The sequence below is a fragment of the Ips typographus genome, linkage group LG6, assembly GCF_016097725.1.
Source record: "Ips typographus isolate SLU linkage group LG6, UJ_Ityp_2.0, whole genome shotgun sequence".
NCBI lineage: Eukaryota > Metazoa > Arthropoda > Insecta > Coleoptera > Curculionidae > Ips > Ips typographus.
In genome coordinates this window covers 8,674,978-8,692,897 of record NC_138427.1, presented here as the reverse complement: position 1 = coordinate 8,692,897, position 17,920 = coordinate 8,674,978, and the positions used below count along the sequence as shown (strand labels likewise).

Sequence of the window (17,920 nt, the reverse complement as noted above, 5' to 3'; positions counted from 1 at the left end):
TCATTCGTTATTTTTGCCAATCTCGACCTTCCTGCTGATCTACACCAAAGGTCCAAATTTGTTGTTAATTGCCAAGTTTCACATCTGCACAGCACTATACTTTTGAATATTGAGTGGTGTAAAAGGTGTTCTTGTTCTTTCTTTTCTCGAGAGATACATTTGGACCACAGGATCGAGTTAGGTCAGCCTATCACCTTTTTCCCTTTTATAATTTGGTCCTCTATTTCTTTCTCTGTACGACCTCCGTTATCAATTTTTGTCCCCAGGTATGTATATTCAGCACATCAGCTTATTGTTTCGTTTTCTTGTGGGTGAAGGTCATCTCTGTCGTCTCCAATACATAGATATTTGATTTTGGAACAGTTTAGCCCCCATTCTTCGTACTCTTTTAATAGCTTTCTTGTCATATACTCTAAGTCCTCTTTGTCTTGTGCGATAACAACCTGATCATCTGCAAAGTGAAGGGTGTACAAGGTTCTGTCATCACTTATTTGTATGCCCATCCCACTACATGATCTTCTCCATCGCCTCAAAGCTTCGTTCAGATAGATTTTAAATAGTGTGGGAGAGAGACAGCCCTGCCTTAAGCCCTTCGTAACTGGAAAGCTGTCTGAGGTTTTGTTTTTCAATTTGATGTACGTCATACTGACAGTTTGTACTTCTTAAATATGAATTCAAAAAAAAAAAATTAGACAAAGAAAGATATGGTACTCAATGGTAGAAGAAAGAAGTTGAGCAATACAGCTAGTTAATTTTCCCATTTTTGAAATTTTGGACATATCAATAGCTTTTTTGGTACTGTTATAAACATTTTACAATAATTAGCTACTAAAGAATTAGTTATGCAATCGTTCACCGAGCTATTTTCGAGTACTGAAGCAACATTTGCTGAAAACATATCATTGTCGAATCTGAATAAATTGAAAATGAAACGAAAGAAGAATTCTATTGACCTCAGAAAGAAATTAAAATTCGTGACATTGATATAAACGAGCGGGTCCGTTGTCTCTCCCGATTTCGGACCGTTTAGTTTATGTTTCCGTTCATTGTTATTTTTACATGTTATTGTTACAATAGTTTATTCGGAAATTGTAACCGCGCGCCCATCGACACACATGCACCGCTTAAATCCTATTCGAATCTATTTATAAGCGTTATTCAGTTAATGAGCGTGAATGATCACCGCACTTACGAGTAGATCACTATAGTAAAACGCTAAAAATACGGTCTCTGATTGCCTTTTACACTGCCGATGATGCTTCGGAAGGTTTTATCCGCGTCATTGCTCGACTATTAATTACCCGCAACCGAGAAATTTGAGAATTTGTTCTGCGATATGCATAAGTGCATTCTACCAGATGAATTTGCGGTTCGGGCACCGTATTGTGTAGTTCCTTGCTTTAAACAGTTTAACGAGTTTCCAGTCGACGCTTTGAGCTCATAAGTATAATATTCGGCTTGCCATTAAATCGCTATTTCAATGTAGGTAATTAAGCATTGATTAGACTTCGCTATTTCTTCTAATTAATTAAGCCGTGTTGCGTGTCTCATGGTTTGTACATTAGCTCGAATTGCGTCACTGTTTCTGTCTTTTTTCAACTAGAGAGAAAATTGAATATCGACCCACACGGATTAAGGAGCAGTCATGTTTACAAAATCGATACACATAATCATAAGATTAATTTCTGCTATTAACATTGTGTTAATATAAAACAATGTTATTATTAATAGTATACTAGATTCAGTACCCAAAAACAACTATCTTGTCTTGTGTCCGACCAAACAAAAAGCATCCTTTTGATGCGGTGGTGTAACAAAGAACGTCTCATCTCATTTTTATTACAAAGAGCCACCGAAAACACAGCTCTATTCACACCGATTTCCCCTAAAGTCTCTTAAGATATTAAACAGCAAGTGGGTCAGTGGGTCGGCTGGTCAATTTCGTAGCTGTGCAAAGCTAGGAAAACTGCCAGCTACGTCAAAGGTAATGCTCTAAAATATAAAACAAACTTTGTAACTGACTTTGTTAGCCAGTGGGTGTTTATTTATTTCTCGACGCGTCTTGTAATTCCATCACTCTTACTTTTTTTCGTTTAACAAAAATCTCTCTCACTTCTAATCGAAAGGATGTTAATTTACGGTTTGCGAACAGCATCCGTTCTCATCTTAGCGACTTTCCATTTCATCAAATGGACTATGTCAGAAAGCCTACCATTGTTGTAAATCAAAGCCGACCTACTGACACTAAAAGTTTTATACACCTCTTGGTCGCCCAAGCCTATTGCTACTGTACACATATTTTTTTAATACACAAACAAATAAACGACCACCTTTATTTTGCGTATCGCAGTGGCCAAACGTTTCAATTTAAACCGTAATAGAGTGTTGCGAAGCTTTGTAGTTTTATTAGAAGAAAAAAACTTAATAACCTAAGCCAGTGGACCGTTTCAGAACGTTATTAAGATAAATAATGTAAATATTGGGCAAGGATTTATCGCTGTTCACCGCAGTCTACCGACGTAGGCGGTTGATATCAGTGTCGGTTGGTCGTGAACGAAACTTACCTTGATTTTTTTTTGTCACTTGGTATATTTATGATTAGTCTAGTAGGCAGGTTGAAATTAGCGTCATTAAGGTGGTTCTATCTCCTGAAACAAAAAAAAGTCATAAAGTTTGATATTTACACAATTATGTAAGTTATTTAACGCTCATGGTAAAAAATCACAGCAGAAATATACTGCTTTTTCTTGACCAATCACAAACTAAAACAGTGCTGTGATTTATGCAAATACCGCACATGTGGAATAACCGTTAGTGAAACCAAATTTCTCTTAGATCTTAGCAGATTTGTCAATATTTTAGGTAAAGTTACATTGTAAATTACCCAAATCGGTCAAAACACTTAAGTCATTAGTAACAATATCTAAAAAAGAAACCGACTGTATTTTTAACGGCAAAACTGATAGTACACCCCACACAAAACAAAATTTTCCATAAATCGTCTGCAGTTTCAAATGAAATCTCATTTTACAGAATCCCCGTATTATAAATTCTAGCGCAGCAACGTCTCTCTAATGAAAACATATTGATCCTGTTCACCGAATTTCTATTACTCATAATAGAAAATTCATTTGAAGTAATTAGGGCTATCTGTCATGTAATTCTAGTGATAAACGTTAACCGTAAAAGTTGTTAAGTATTGTCTGAATTGAAAAAATCTAATAATTAGTTTTCCCAGTTCTGTCCACTAAATAACATCTTATCAAGTTCATAATTAAAACGTAAATTCTGAAATTAGTCTAGCTGAAGTTGCTTTTACCTTCAGCTAAGTTTACATGGTAATTCCTCATTTAAGACTAAACACAAACACCTCAAGTAAAGCGAAGCTTTACGGTGCCATTTTGTCATCGTTCCATCTTCCATTCTTCCGTCCGTTTTCAGTGGAAAATTCTAAGGAATCGGCCTTCCTATACACCTTCCACGAACTTATTAAAGATGGGGGAGCATTAGGGAGTTTTTGCGTCTGACTCGCCCCCACGCAAACCGTTAAGGGAACTAAAAATAGTCCGGCGTCGATACTTCAGGGTGTAACTTCAAACTATACAAGGTGGTCAGTCTTGAAAGAATCCTTATTGCTTAGAGCATCAACAACAATAAAGATATAACTTGCCAATTTGAGGGTAAATAAGGTACAATGAAACCGGGCGAACAAGTGAAATTCCCCAATATCGGGACAGACAAAAGGAAGCGGAATCCTGTAGGAACATCCTAATCACATCGAAGTTTCGGAGTTGCGACGAGTTTTCCGTTTTAGCTGCGGAACGATATATTTTACTAGAGGGAGAAGGATGGAGAGAACGGGAGGGCTTTTAGCCGAACGAGTCGGGCTCTTGATTTATCGGCCGGTTTCATAAACACACTACGAACCGGCGCTAAATTATATCGGATAATTATTTAGCGGCTTTTAATGTTGATGTAACGGATTAACGGACGAATGAAATTGAATCGCTGTCGAACCACTTCTACAGACTCTGATTTGTAAATCTTCCAAACACTTGAAACGTTTAAAAATGGTCAAATTGACTGTCTCAACCTAGAAAGAGAACCCTTGAAATTTAAAGGAATGTCATATTAATCTTCCAAAACCCTCGTTCGGTGGCTGAAAGAAAGGGAAGAGAAAGAGAAGGTAAAAGTTAGTCTACCCATAAATAAAATCCTTTAAGGTTGTTCCAGTTAACTCAAATAAGTTAGTATAAAATAGCATAAACTATATTTATCAATTGATAAGACGAATTTGTGATTGATCATAAAGGGTCAAGATTTCATAGAAAAAAAACTAAATTGCTTAAAACTTTCATTCCCAGTATTCACTTACTGTGACAATGGTGTTAAACATTAACAAACTAAAGTAACGAAAATAGCAACAGAACGTGTAGATATGTAACCCAAAGACACCTTAAACAATGACACAGTTATTCTGGATAAAAACTGGAAAAGAAACCGGTCGTAAGCTAGAAATACGGTCTCGTTTCCAACGTAATACGCAAATGTTAGTAGCTCTTAGCTGGAAATAAAACTTAAAACTACACTGGAACCTATAAAAATCGATACTCAATCATGTTCTGCGTTTAACACAATTTTCTCAATTAGGTATGACTAATTACATACAAGCAAACTATAATCGAAATAAGTTAATTAGATCCAAAACGTGTTTTTACGTTCTCGTGTTACGGCTTACTGTTTACTGGAAGAAAACTACGAAACCATCGTTGTTAAAGTCTCTTAAGGCTTCTGTTTTGCCCTATTAGACGAAGAAGAATAAAACAACTTTTCTAATTGGCTTAACCGGCATAGACTTACACACGTGACATGTAGAAACTGCTCAAGATATACGTGAAATAACAATACGAGAAATTGATTGAAATTCAGCTGGTAGAACACCTCAGTTTGTAAGTAGTACAACTTAAACAAAGTTTTAAATTAACAAGCTAAAAATTCGTTTGCTTTCAAAACTTACTTTTCAGTTATTGTCCAACATATCTTTACAATAAGTGATATTATACAAACAAGGAGGGTTATTAAGGATTATTGATATAAAGTTTGTCTTAAATTTGCAGTAGAATTTGTAACCAAATCACCAGTAACGTAGCAGAGTAAACTTTAGTTTAATTGTTGTAAGTTATAGAATTACATGTAGGCATTTATGGATTCAAAACCTTTAGACTGTATGCACATGCACACATTGATTTCGATTGCTAAAAGATCATAAATTATATTATTTTTTGTATTAAGTTTGAGAATACACCAAATGCAAAAATAAAATCAGATTTAAATTAATATTTTCAACCTGGACGTGTGATAATATAATAAACTCAAGTGGTTAGGAATCAATAGTTCCTAATGAAGAGTAAATAAACATTAAAAACTTGTCTGTCAGGAATGCATTCAATAAATAGCAATCATTTATTATACTGTCTATCACATTTACAGAATAATCTATAATGTTTAATTTAGTCATGTCGTAGAAAGAATAGTATTTCCTGAAACATTGAAATAAATTGATGTTATAAATGGTTTTTTGATAACCACGCTCTTTCTAAAAAACTGCTTTCCATTTTATGGCTTGAAATTAGATAATATGAACGGATAACACCATTTATGGGTGTGCAATTTGGAGCATGCCAATTTGCGTAATTAAGAATCCGGAGAGAAAAATACCCCTGGAAAGTTTGCAGTGAAAGCAAATCCGTGGAAAGAGTGGATAAAGGAAGACTTATTTAACCTAAATAAAATTGGGCCGCGTCGTAAAAGATTTATGACCGTCTAGCCTTAGCTAAGACCTTGGCAAAATTCGGAGCAAAGGTAATATCCCACATAAGCACTTATAGAATATTAAAAGTGATGGTAGTGTTTTACTAGAACCTAAACAGTGGACATGGGCAGTGTATAATCAGCTACCAAAGACATCTGCGATGATTTATATGCCTCAACTGGCTAATAAATAAGGCCAACGTTGACACAACGCCCGGTATAATGATGGGAAAATACGGAACCGAGAGCAATAAAACGAGAAAACCTTAGCGCGCATTACGTTTTATGCTAAAGTACGTGACCAAAAGCCCAAATGGTTTTGACTTAATAACGTTATATACCGAGTTCAAAGAGCTTACGGACGTTACCGTTGCCGGCTAATGGAGGTCGGATTGTTGATCGAGTGTCTTCGTTAAGACGTAGATTAGATGAAGTAAACACATTTGAATAGGCCCGAAGGATCGATAACGCTTGAAACGTGCAGCTTTGCCTTTTGCCCGCTCTCGGTCTCGCCCCTTAAAACTTTTGTTTTGTAAACGATCTTCCGAAAAGCCTTCAAACTTTTATATATACGACGGTCAATCGACCAAGCTCGTTATGATGGCAGTTTTCCTCGACTTACAAACATCTAACAAGTGGCTCATGCCGTTTTTCCTTCATCTGTCATCCGCCTCTTTTGTTTCTTTATTATTATCATTATTGTTATTGATCGTTTGCCCCCATTGTACTTTTAATTATAAAAGAGTCTAGGATAAAGCACGACATGAGTTAGTGTCCAATAGTACGATTGATTAAATGTCATATCCGTTTAACAATCTGTACTTATGTTTCATTACTGTCTAATAAAAGTCCCACATTTGTTGGTAAAAAATTAATGGCACTCCAAAACTTTATTCTAAAAACTTCTCTAATTCTACCAAAGTAGATTCTTTCATGTTTTTCAAACCATAAATTAGACCATCAACACTCTCTTAAATATCCATTTTTTGGTGGCAACTGCTTGTAATATCTCGTAAACGGTTTGTGGGCCACTGGGCAATTCTGGCCACTTATTTGTTGTCACGATACTACTAATAACAGTAATTTCGGAAAATTTACAATAATACTGATCATAATAGTCCGTTCTGTAAATAAAAGACCAAATCAATATAGTACTTCTCCCACAATCAAGCAGAACCAATAAGTTAGAAAGAGCAATAAGACATCAAAAAAGAAGTTTTAAAGAAATATTGCAGATAAAAAAAAATATTAAATTAACATCAAAGTTAAAATACTCCACAATCCCGGTGGGTGACAATAATTATTAACCTCTCTTAGACAAGCAATTTGCGCCAGTTTCAATCGGTAATTTAAAAGAAAAACCATTTTCTCAATCACGATTCAAGACCACCGAAAAAGCCAGTTGACCTTAAAACTTAATTCGGGTTGAGTTGTAGGCTTCATGACATTTTCAATAGGAAAGTGAACTCAGATCAATGAATACGCTATAAAAACGTAATAGTAAATGTCGTGATGTTTTCGACAAGTTTTCTTTTTGTTGTGGTTAAAATTGTAGAAAATCCATTATTTCTACAGTTTCCCTACCTCTGCAGCAACTTAAAAGAGTTTTTAGTAGAAAAATTAGCAAAAAAATTAACTAACATTTTTAAAAGTTTACTGCAAAGAACTTTTAATGAAAAAAATGACTTAACTGTAATTACTACTTTCTGTATAGGTTCATCTTAATTTCCCGACTTGCCAATATCAGGGTATAAAAAGCATCAAAAAGTAATAAAACATTTAAGAGTTATTAAGATTCAGAAGCTTTATTGTCGGGGGTGACACCTGAAGGGTGAATTTAAAGCAATTAACGACACTCATTAATTTTGAGTTTGTTAGTATGTACTTGTAAATGACAAAAGACAAATCATTATCAACTTACGTTTGTCTTGCGATGACGCTTCAAAAAATAATTATAACTCCAAGCAAAACGCACATCACCAAAAACTACAACCCTTTCCGATCAACCCCGTAACACATAATAGGGAGAGACAGAGATAGCGAAAACGAGTAAGCGCAAACGGGACCGTACGGAGAGTGTAGTATCCCCGTCAGTGAATAAACTCGCACTGCACGTTTCGAATTCCCTAACTTCTTGTTCAATCGCCGCCCCAGGGTGAGACGCCCCTTTCAGGGGCCGAATGAGAATATGAATGTCTAAATTGGTTTCGGGCTCTCTCGTTTCTCGGCATGCTTTGCGCCAGACACCAGGTAATCCCAATGTCTTTCCGACTAGTTAGTTCTGATTCGGTCAGATCATTCAAAACCTCAAAAGTGTTATGGAATAACCGTTAACTTGACGATCACGAGCGAAATCTCCGTGTATAGTCAATTAAAACACTGAGAGGCGGAGGAATGTATCGTAACCGTGAATACAGTTGACAATTTGCGCTGGATCGTGAATGATCCAAGAACAAAGAAGAATGAAAAGAGAATCGATAACGTGTGGAAATGACACGGCCAAATTGTTCAATTTTGGGAAAATTGGTTATAAAACATTCCTGATTCTATTACATCGGTTATTTACCGGCGGATTTCCTCTCGGAACGAAATATTCTGCCAATGTGTTTTAATGCTGTTTTTGAGATGTTTACACGTTGCAGCTTTTTAGCAAAACAAAGGACGACACGCGGTACATTCACCGTATGTATAGCAGCACAATCTGCATTGAGTAAAGTACTGATTATAGGTTTTGATCCTTAAAAACAATGCGTGTAGAAACGTGAGGGTCTTACTTAAGTTTTTATGTAAATATTTAAGTTTTGCATTTATCTATTCTGAGTGCAGTTAAATTTTCAAAAACAAAGCACAAAACAATACTGTTTTTTTTATTTTATGATAAATGTGTAAATAACCTTAATAAGGTAAACTTTCTTATTGGAAGAAAAATATTTTGGTGGGAAACAAAATTAAAGTTTAAATTTTAGCCATTACATTTAAAATAATGTGAAATTTTTAGGGCAACCTTTCAGTAAAACTAAAAAAAGCTGTAATGTAATGTAGTTTACTGTAATACCACGTATGTAACAATTATTGTTGAACGAGCAAACTAGCAGTTCAAACAAAAGATTAACGAACATAAAAACAAAAACAGTTAAAAAGTTCAAATAATATGCAACCTTGTTGAAAATGTATAATAGTAATTTTAACGTCCAGTGGAGATGTTTTTTAAGATAAATTTATTATAAAGAAACTGATTAAAAATAAAACAAAGGAAAGGAATTAAATAATAATAATTCTTTGAAGTGATGTCTACTAAAATAGTATTTTTCTGGGCAAAAAAAAAGTATAATATTAACCAAGGTTTAGACAGAAGCTTTTATTTGACCCGTCAATAAAATCTGTCTAAACCGTGGATAATATAGGGTTTTTTCTACTATTAATAAAATTTAGGATAACAACATGATGAGACAACCTAATTTCTGTCTGTCGTCAAGTATATTTCATATGTCTTAATAGACATTGACATTATTATTTACCTAGGTCAATAACATTTTCTTTTTTGGTGTGTTTCTGCCAGACTAGAACTAAAGATTAGACTCTATTTTTGACCTAGGCCAACAATGACCATTAAGGTAGAGAAAACTAATTTCTCAAGTTACTAATCGGTCAATAATGGTATGTTTATCATGTTAGTGGTGGAAAAAACAATTTATTGACTACTCATCTTTGTTATTCAATTTGTTAATTTACTTACATAATTACAAATGTCTTGACTTTTTTTTAACTTTGGCAGTGAACAAATTTTAAAGGTTACCAAAAAACTGTTTAAGATGGACATGTCAATGGTCAAAATACATCGTTAAAAAGGAAATTTTAAGCACTTTTCGATAATGCAAAAAAATAAAATGGCGTCCATAAGATTTATCGAAAGATAATAATCGGGTATGAGTTTGTTATAGAACAAAATTTAACCGACCTTGTATCTCCAAAGATGAACGAAATTCTAATGCATTACCAATTTGGCTCACCCTTTATATCTGAGCACACTAAGATCGAATTTAAATATGACAGTTGACGTTTCTGATTGACAAGTTTAGTGCAAATATTTGTATCCTGCTCTATGAAATGTCATTAAAACAGTATGGCAATACACTAGTTGTGCACTAAACATGCGAAGCAAAAAAAGTACGTTGAACCATAGTAGAAAACATATAAAGTATCAGTTTTCCTCTAATACTGTCAAAGGAAATTGATCACAGTTGCAAACAGTTTGACAGCTATTTAGATAGTATAAAGTATAATTTATAGTACAATTTGGATAGTATATATTTATACAATACTACAATAATTTTATAGCATATTCTATGTTCATTAAATTGTCACTCTACTACCTTCACCAGTTGTAGTTGTCTCAATCTTTAAACGATTTTATTATTATTTTTTTATGGAATTTTTTCCAAACCAATTTAAAAGTATTGCAGCAAGCAAACTGGTAATAATAATTGCGCTTTATTAAAAATTCAAAAACAACATATTTTTCATCTTATTAAAAGTTGATGAAAAACTATAACTGCTTAAATGCATTATAGTTATTTCTGTAGAATAAATTTTCTTACAGCAGAAATTAATTGTTGATTCGGTTGAGGGCGTTTTCACTTTTTTACATGCATATATTTAATGGTGTACTCGTAAACCATGCAAATATTACTGTTATCTGTTAAAAAACTAATAAATTATACATATGCATTGGTGAAGCTCTTCTCAAGAATTTACTTGTACTAAAAAAATACTATTTAAACCGTGTAAACCAACAAGTGATACATTAAGAATCTGTGAAAGTGAAAAGGTATTTACAGATGTTTTGTAAATTGATTCGGTTGCATCCGCCAGTCTAAAGAAAGCTAGTCTGCGCTTTTTTGCTAAGAAAACTGGCAACATTGAGAACAGAAAAAAATTGCAAAATACTCACATACCTGTAGGAAAAGCAGCAAATGGGGGGCCATCTATCAAAGGCTTGCTACCCCCCATTGCCGGCCTTCCCCGTGCACATTATCTTTTGATGCGGAAAACTAAAACAGCTTTTATCTCACTTTTTAATTTTCAAGAGCGGTCGCGTCCCGCGCAAATTTGCATCGCCCGAATATGATGCGCTAAATTCAATTAATTTTCATGATACCTTTTTGATGTTAAAAGCGACTTGTTGCCCCGCTCGTTTTAATTTTCGGTGGCGGCTTTACGTGCCCGAATATCAACGGTGAAGGGCTTAAATAAAGGTGGAAGTCGGTGAGCGACAGTGCGTGTTTGAGGTTTAAAGCGACGTTTCGTCACCCAATTGCGTCAGCCTTCATCAGAATAGTTTATGATGATTAGTGGCAGTGGCTGATGGTCATGCAGGCTTAAGTTCACTTACTTTGAGGTGGTTTCTATTAATCTGCACGTCAAACAGTGCTACTTGCTGAATTTTATTATAAACTTTCACTTAATAGAACTGAAAAGAAATCCACTATTCATAGGTAAAAGTGGCACTTACAGAACTAGTACATCGCTCAAGTAGCAGAAAGGGGGGCGTAACTTAAAGTTGAAAAAGTATCCAGCTGGGAACATTAACACCTACGAATTATCACCACAGAGTCCTTGTTTACTTAACCATCAAACGAAACACGGCTTTATCTGTGTAGTCAACGAAGCCTTAATCCAACTAAAACAACGCACGTATCACTTATCTGGCGTAATTACCGCACACAGTTCTTCTAAAGTTTAAGGCTGAGTGGTACAGGTATAAACCGCGGGTACCGAACTGGCAGGTACGGCCTTGCCTAAAGCGGTACTAAGGTAGCGAAATCGTAACCGTCAGTTCGAACGGAATTACAATAATAATGGACTGGAGGAGGCCAAATAAAAAGAGATTCGGCATACCGAACGCCCGAAAACGCGACCTTCTTGTCCAAGTTTCTACGCGATTAGAACTTGTTCGAACGTCTCTCCTTTCACTTATTACCCACTAAGTAGGTTATATGCCGATTATGCGGTAAAACATTATTTCCTGTATGTGTGTTGCCATTTTTCGGCTATTTTCACTACAAAATGTGAATTACGACCAATGTAACAACCATTAGCGTTAATGGACGAACAAGTTTGTCAAATCCCCAATGTTTAATTAAATAGGTTATCAAGATGCGATTTTTGCTATCGTTAAATGCGAGATTAAATCAGCGCGAATGCCAAATTTAATTTTCTAGCGTTTGATAGCTGTAACAACCTGCGACATGCGGTATAACGACAAAGACAACTGAACTAATTAAATACGCATTACTTGTTACACTCAAGTGTAAATAACAAATCAGGTTTCATACATTGTCCACACGGATTCTACATAATTATCTAGAAACGTTAATAGGACATCTGACATTGATGAATAATAATAATATACTACAACATGGACTGTAATTTATGCGACATAAAATAAAGATAAGTTCTAGACGTGAAAATAGTGGTACTGACTTACATAACAACTATTTCGTGTTACAGAAGTATTTTTTGATGATATTTTAACTAAAACTCTGGTAAGTTAACTCTTCCCATAATATTATAGGAACTAATAAAACTCGTCAGTCCAAACTTGGAACACTAATACACTGAAGAAAGTAACTCACAGAAGAAGAAACTATAAAATGTTTAGTAAAATGTAATTTTTGAACTTAGGAACTTGCTAAAGATTTTCTGTCTTGAGACACTTCAGATGTTAGTTCTTCCATTTTGCTGCAAAGCATATTCCTTCTTTACTCAGGTTTCTTAAAATCCCTCAAGATACAAAATTAATAAATGTATGGTTGATCAAACATTTTCCCACAGTTTTTTGACACTGCAGCTGGTCTTCATCAAACCAAAAAACTGGAAATCTTCAAGTAACACATTCGACAACAAATTATGATGTCCAGCTTACTTTTTCATGTTCAAGACAAACTAACTACCTCTATTTTACTGCAAAACCTTCACAAAGTTCTTCATTTAACAGTGATGCTGATTTTTTTTTACGTCAGACAGTATCCAATCTTTAGATCCACAGGGTGGGCCAAATTGATAAAGCATCTATGGGGAATATATTTATGTAGAGATACAGAGTAGGTTAAATGTTAGGTGGAGAGTTTTAAAGAATTTTATGACAAACGCATACCCATAGTATTCCAATTGAAAAATGCTGTTTTCCAAAAAAGTAAGAAATTAAAACACAATTTTGTAATTTAGAAAAAAGTTTTTTAAGTAATCTTTTAGTTTGTTTTTATTAAAGACCTTAACAAATTAGTTATATTTTTTGTAATAATTTAATATTAGCGTTTTGTTTAATAGAAACTTGTTTTTTCTAACTTTGACAGTCAGCAAATTATATTTCTTTTGTTTTCTATTATATTGTATCGAAGTTATTATACATAACTCGAAAACAAATGATGATGAATCTTTTCTGAAATCGTCATCAAATTCTTCATACTACTCTGCATCTTATACTTCATCTCTGGAACTTCAAGTAGAATTAAATTTCGCCTCAATGAGTCTTTCTAATTATAATGATTGTGGGAAAAAATGTAACCAATTGCGAACCATCCCACTAAACAATACTTGTTGATTGTTTAAGAAAATGTCCTTATTCCAAAAAAAAAAAACTTAAATAACTGCAATAGGAGTTGGTTGTAGTGTCCCCTAGTCGTTCGACCTTAAACTTTCTTGTATAACATACAATGAAAGGCAAATACTATACAAAATAATCCGTGTCGAGGTTGATCAACTTTAAAACACGATTTTCACTACCTGAAACCTACAAATTCGGAGAAAGAACGATCGTAGCTTCAACCAGCTTGTGAGAAAGAGAACTTTTAACTTTTAAAATAACTTAATAATGAGAAATAAGGGGCAAAGGTATGTTATAGAGATTTTTACATAACAAAGTCTTGTATGTACATAAAGCAATGTTTTTAAGAAAAATATTTTCTCTAATATTATGCTAGAATAGTATTATCCGGATATCACTGTGAAGAAGAAAACTTTTCAAGAATAAAAAAAATATATATTTGGGATTATCCAATCTATATCATCTAGGATGGTGAAAACCTTTAGTGTTGTCGTCAGCCAATTAGCATTGGGTAAACTCCACTTTAGCCGTTAGTCAGAATAAACCGTATAACAAACCGAACGAAACCCGACGAGATAAACGTAGTCGGAGGCGTCTAAAGTTCGATTCCGCCGCCAGCAGATGTTTACTTGGGGGAGCTCCTCCGTTTTCGGGCCCATGTTGCTGAACTCATTTCAATAAGTACTCCGACCCGAAACAGCCCTTAATATTTATTTCGACCCGAATAGTGGGATATAAATAGTGAGTTTTAGTTATTAGATTGGATTTGGAACAGGTTACGTTTTGTGGTCCCGATTGATATCGTGGCGCACGGTTATTAAGCCACTGAACGCAAATAAGGTTTAATCCAGCCTTTTAGTTTTAAACTTAGTTTGTATTGTTTAAAACATGCAGGTAGCTTTCACGTACAATACAGAATAACCGACCCATTAATAATATTTTATTGAAATAGCGTGTGCGTGACATTCACATTTACGTTCCTTCGGCTGGGTTACATCTGTTTCTCAAAATGTATCCAATGATGTGGTACACACGCCACAAATGTAAAAGGTTGTGAGATTAATGCAAATCTTAAAAATTTTGGACTTTAATCCAAAATAATTTCACGTATAAGTCTCACAACTAACCCAAGGTAATTTTTTTCACAAAGAAGAAGTTTTTCGTTAAATTCTCAGTAATTTAGCGAGAACTTCTTTCTTTCGTTTGAAAGTTTTGAAGAAATGTTTGCTTTTTACTACAATAAAAATAAGAAATTTTAAGTAAAAGTCATAAAAACTTCCACGATATTTGCAAAAAACTATTGAAAACCAAGAAAGTTTTGGTTTCTATGATACGTTAAATATGCCATCCATTAATAATCTCCTTTACAGTAGCCATATTAAATATTTAGTTGGATTTTAAGTTTCGAGACGGTTCAAGTCAGGAAACCTTGCTCATGTAAACCAATAATAGCTTTAGTTAGAAAAAAACAAAATGACTTTTTCAATCTAATGAATAATTAAATTTATTCACATGCCTTAGATGTCAGAACTTGGTAAAATGCTTAAAATTTCATGTAGATTACAAAAATTAAATAAAACGTTTGGCTTTACTCTTAAAAAAGTTGTTATAATATTTAATATGTGTTTTTGAATCATACTGTATTTCACCTCTCAAAGCTTGCTTAAAAATTACCATTAAAAATATTATAAATTCTCTTAGAATGTTTTAGTAAAATTGAACAATACAGGGTGTCCCGCGAGGTAAGGGACAAAATTTCACTACGTGTTCTTTAGGTAAATTCGAGTCGAAAATGTTCTATGAACATGGGTCCGCAAATGCTTCCTTACCAAGATATGATTTTTTTAAGTTTAATAGTTTTATTGTGTTGAAAAGTACAATAACCTCACAAAAATATTTTTTTACAAAAAAAATTAATACCTCTTGGAAAATAACTGTTTTTAATAATTGTTCAAAGTGCCCATTTTCCCATTGTAAGCATAGTCTAGCCCTTTTAATAATGTGGATGAGATCCATTGTAGTTTTTGGTACAAAATCACTATTAAATTTAAAAAATAATATCTCGGTAAGGAAGCATTTGCGGACCCATGTTCATAGAACATTTTTGACTCGAATTCACCTAAAGAACACGTAGTGAAATTTTGTCCCTTACCTCGCGGGACACCCTGTATTTACACGTTCATTCGCTTCAAAAATATCAAGAAGTATAGGAAGAAGTAATAATAATAATGCAGCATTGAAAAATTATTTAAGAATGGTCCATCAGAGAAAATCTTTTGTTGATAGTTTGATAGTTTCAGCTATGTAACGTAATGTTGAAGCAGTTACTCATTTAACAACTTTTTTAGTAATGAAATCAGGAAGTAAGTCTTTTTTAAACACTTTGCGAAGTACGGGGATAATACAACAGTGAAACGTATTTCCTTTACAAGTGTTGAGATGATGTTTCATCTGCAGGGGCTCGTCCCTGCTCGATTTGAAGCAGTAATTAGTGAGTTAATTTTAGGTTCGGATGGCACATGTGGAATCCGTTTACGTATTGACAAACGCAAAGTTCGTGCTTCATTCAATACAATTTTTATTTTAGCTAACCCCATATAAACTAACCGAACTATAAATTGGTAGGACAAACAAAAACGTAGTCGACCGTTTAACAAAATTAAATGGGGCTTCGATTGATTTTATTTCCCGGGCACATTAGCGAGTCAATAAGATTTAATCAGCGAATAGTAGTGTATTGAGACAATAAGGGCCCCTCGAAACCGAACCGAGGAGGCCGTAACGCAATAATCCCGACATGTAAACACGTGTGGCTCGGTGCCAGTGAAAAGGGTCGTCATCTCGGATAACTGTGGGGTTCAATAATCTAGCCAAACCAAAAAAGAACTATTCCGAGCTTTATGAACGAGCTGAATGCTGCCTCTTTCTCCTCAATATTCTCTGATTTTTATAACAGGAGCGGACTGGTATTTCTACGGAAAATACACATTTTTCTTCTTTTAGCGCCTGACGCTGTCCAATTTGTAATATTCTTGTCACAACCGGTTATTTATGTGTGATTATTACTATTCCAATTGCACTGTTATTAGGGTGAAGAGTGAATGCTACACCCTATATTTTCACCAGGTATTGATTTGCATCAAACGATTTAATTTCACTTAGTATTAGGCTAGACATGGCCAACGCTTTTAATGTCAGGTATAAATCAGTAAATCCAGTCCAAGTAGGTCAAATACATGTTCAATCAGGAACGTCAAATCAAAAATTCGACAGTGTGTATGTATTTGATAAATTGTTACAAGAGTCGTATAGACTTTAATCAATACATGCTTTATTGTCCAAAGAAATATGACAAAGCTGATGTCAATGGTCAAAATTCAGTGGTAATATTACTAAAGGATATAAATATCTATGTAATAAAACTTAATTATCTGTTCTCCTTTTAAATTTCATATCAAAGAATACAGTCTTCCTTTCATCACACAACTTAGTTTTTGCCTCGCACCTTATATCTGTTTGATAGATTGTTAAAAATAAATCTCTTGTTCCTTACTTGAGTGAAAATGTCCATTTCAGCGGTATCGATTTGGACGCTGCACAAGCAAGAACTCCTCCTTTGAGAATAAATGGTTGTGTTAAAGAGACACCCAGCAACTAAATAGTTGTGGGATTTGCTATAAATTGGCACCAGAAAGTGGCTTTAGCAGCTAAACAAAATTAAAAACAAATAACTGAGGTAAGATTTAATAAACCCGGTTCCGAGTCGAGTATAATAAATACGGAAAACTGAGTGGTTTAGAACGAGGGCCTCGGGGATCGATATGTACATAAAAGGGGCATCGCAGAATGGATAGAATTACAGGCAGAGGGTAGCAAAACGCGTCTGTAAATCAGAGGGAGATTATACACGAGGATGTTTTATCGGAAGCCACTTGTTAAGAAAACACAAGCACGATTTTTCTGGCAGGACCATCTTTTTTCCTGTAAACATTATCCGGAAGTTCAACGAATTATGGGCGCTCGAATGTGACCGGTCTTTATTATTTCCCTTCGGTTGGATCACATCCAAAACAATAATAATGTCGGGGCAAAAGTTTCGCATTTCGACGGCGGACGAATTAGCGGTTGACTTTCCGTTTAAATAAGTATTCGGAATTTTATTTTCCGCATAATAAAGGCGATTTTCCACTCCTTGTTCTTCTTTCTCGCTAAATTATTTCCAACTTTTCGGAATTCCATTATGCATGTAAATCGCAACGGGAAAAATCTGTCGAAGATTCACTCTGAGATTGTTAGTTGAGGGGAGTTTGATAATATTACTCTCCTTTATCTTCTTTCTATTTTTATTAGTAAATTTGTGTACTACCATTATTCAGGATTTCGAATCAGTTAAAATTGTCTATATGTGTGCCTACAGGTTTTGACAGCACAGCCATTTCAAGTAATTGACAGCTCAGGATGGAAAAAATGAACTCATATAAACTGCAGTCGAAAAGTACCCTA

General features: G+C 34.4%; 1 protein-coding gene across 2 annotated transcripts in view; it reads right to left on the bottom strand.

Moving 5' to 3' along the window:
* LOC145731309 (uncharacterized) overlaps positions 1 to 17,920 on the bottom strand; it is a 74,473-nt gene that overhangs the window by 31,121 nt on the left and 25,432 nt on the right. Inside the window, exon 3 of one of the 2 annotated variants that reach the window (XM_081983028.1) lies at positions 2,565 to 2,648. The gene's annotated coding sequence lies outside the window, so the exon portion shown is untranslated. Of the gene's footprint in view, positions 1 to 2,564; positions 2,649 to 17,920 lie in introns of those variants that run through there. The other variant, XM_081983026.1, reaches the window with a different exon arrangement.